The sequence below is a fragment of the Notothenia coriiceps genome, unplaced genomic scaffold (assembly GCF_000735185.1).
Source record: "Notothenia coriiceps isolate Sejong01 unplaced genomic scaffold, NC01 NC01_scaffold00037250, whole genome shotgun sequence".
Lineage (NCBI taxonomy): Eukaryota > Metazoa > Chordata > Actinopteri > Perciformes > Nototheniidae > Notothenia > Notothenia coriiceps.
Window position 1 is genome coordinate 955,690 of NW_011369951.1, and position 3,081 is coordinate 958,770.

A 3,081-nucleotide genomic window follows, 5' to 3' on the forward strand; every position below is an offset into this window, starting at 1 on the left:
TAAATTGACGAGCACCACTAGTACAGCATCCAACGACACGGTGAGCTAACAGGACACAGATGTCGTAGGATTAATGACCATGGAGCACTGTTGACATACGGATACGGTAGTGTATATCCGTATGTATTTTCGGAACTTTATGTAGACTGTTGCAGCGTAAAACAATAGGTGATTATTTGCGTTACCTGAAGGGTTATATTGTTTTCAAACTAGGATTTTCATGGCCTACTTTGACTGAAGTACTAGTTAGAGGTAGAGTAAATCTATGATACAATAAGTGGAGCCTTAGCTTGTGATAACAAATATCATACGGTATTCATGCCTAAATGTTATGATTATACCGGAATCGGAAACAACATCTTCGGACGATATTACGTAGTCAGTTGAACTGATAGTGGTATAGAACCTGTGGTAGACTTAGGTAGGAGATTATATTCTCGGTTGCGACAGCTGAAGTCGCAAAGCGGCCACAGCAACCGGTACAAAGCGTGAACTTCTGAAGTCGGCTGCCGGTTCTTCGAGCAATGCTTACCGTACGGACACTCACCGTTATCGAGAGACTACTATTTGGATGGCGCGACCGAGAGTCTATGTCAGACGTATCGTAGTATATTATCATGGGATTCCATTACACCATATAGAACAGTAAGTGTATCGACTCGTTATGTTTGGCCTTCCTGTCATACGGACGCACTATTGCTCCTTCTTCTCGTCTTGACGGCACTTATTTGTTTGTTGTGTTATCGCAACGCAAGTAAAAGGGAGATGTCGCTCTTCGAGTACCCCGAAAGAGTGGTTCTGCGACACAGCCTGATCTCAAGCTACTTAGATGAGTGTTACACGAAACGCTTATCACAAAAAAGTGACAGATACCGCACGGTTACGTTGACATGTAACGATCGATCTTTGTAGATTAGTCCGAGCTGAAGATTACCCTCAGCCTATCACGTACAATGTCTTGGAGCGCTAGCCAATAGAAGCGTGAGTGTTACTTAGTGATGTCACAATGTCCCAGAAGCAAACAAAGGACTAAATGGAGGCGTTTCAGGCAGTGCGTGGGAGAGTAACTTCTTCTGGAGGGAACTTTGGGATTTTAACCTTTGCAGACCATTTACATGCACTAATATTTTGCACATTCAAGGGACAATTTTGCACTAATGTACATTCTCAAATATTGAAGTGACTGTTATTTTGTATATATTGATTGTTGTGTTTTTATTTAGGTCTTAAAGGTAGGGTAGGTAAGAATGGAGAAACCAGCTCGAGTGCGCTAGAATTTGAAAGTACGCAGCCGAAAAAAATCTGCCCCTTCCTTCAGACTTCCTCACAGAGCCCCTCCTCCAACACACACAAACGTGCACATGACCAATGAGGGCACGAGATAAGTTTGTGCACAGATGGAAGGCTGACAGGCAGGTAGGCCATCCAGTTACTTTAGCCGGGCCGGCTCAGATGATTGGTCGTGCTTTTTACAGAACTACGGCTTCCACAGATGAAATATTTTATGTATTTATTGTCAAAGCACTTAATATATTCATTGCTATCGGGATGTTAAGAGCATTCCATGGAATATAACAAAAAGTGTTTCTGAAGTGAATTACCTACCCCACCTTTAATGTGTGCACATGTAAAAATGTGTCTTTGATTATGTGTATGTATACATATTTGCACACATATTTTTTATATACATTTCGATCTCTCTGTCTGTATGCACAAACTGGAAGATTGACAATAAAGTTGACTTTGAAATACATATAGGACATACATTTTTTTTTTTTAAATCATCGTAGGGCCTCTTTAACCTGGCTTGGTTGTCTTGTTTTCCAGTTTGTGTGTTGATGCACAGAGAAAGTGAGTTTTTCACAATATGTCCCCTTTGCGATCTGAAAGCTACGAGTGCATGAGTAGTTTTCTATACGTGGCATGTTGTAGCTAGCATGGCGATATCTGGTGTTGGAAGTGTGTGTGTTTACTAACTAATGACTACATTGCATCCATGTAAATAAATATAAAGGTACTGGTAGATAATTTTCAAGCAATAAATGCTCGTACTGCATTTTTGCTTAAAAACAATGACTAAACCTTGCAATCTTTCACAAGGAAGTGTGTTGGTTTATGTCCTAGATTATTTTCAGTCTCAACATTGCATTTATGAAATTTATGAAAACCTCACTTCTCTAAAACAATTTCATTATGTGGAAGTTTCCATCAGTGTTGCATTATGCACATTTGACGATAATGTGAAGGAGTGTTGTGTAAACGGTCTGTTTATAACGGCTTGATTTTTGAAGCACTTTAAATAAACATACCTAAACATACATTACATTGCATGTTACTTGTTAGACACTTTTATCCAAAGCGACTTCTATACTCAAGACAATCCCCACTGCGCCACACGCCTCCCGTTTACAAGAGGAGATGATTTTATTGTGCCTGGCAGGATAACAGCTGTCTTCAGAGACTTGATGATGAACAGCAGGTGCAGAGCTTTGTGTGTTTGCTGTGTTGTTTATCAGTGTCACATCAACATGGATGGGCATCTGTCGGCTCTAAACACAGACAACATGTACTATTTCATTATGATCTTAAATATTTCCTTTTTTTCGAAAAACTACAGCATTAGCTTGTACAATATGTAGTCACTAATACAACAACACTTCCCTATAAAGCCTCTTTTATTGGATTATTAGATAATAAAAACCTGCTAGTTAACCAGGGCTCCTACTTTACCGGTGCTTTTCAGGCTCTAGCTTAGTAGGGATGTAACGATACCAAAAACTCACGGTACGATAATATCGCGATAAAAAGTCCACGGTACGATATTAATCGCGATATCTAAAAATAACACACTTGTCTATGTCTAGGTATGTACATGTAGTCCTGTAAATACGATGTGTTATCTGTTGTTTTATGTTCATGTTGTAACCATGTTGGACAGGTCTCCCTTGAAAAAGAGATCGATGATCTCAATGGGACCATCTGGTTAAATAAAGGTTTAAAAAAAAAAATCGCGGTAGATTTTGTCAGTCTCACGACGGTATTGAGAGATCTATTTACCGCGATATCGCGATATTCGATCTA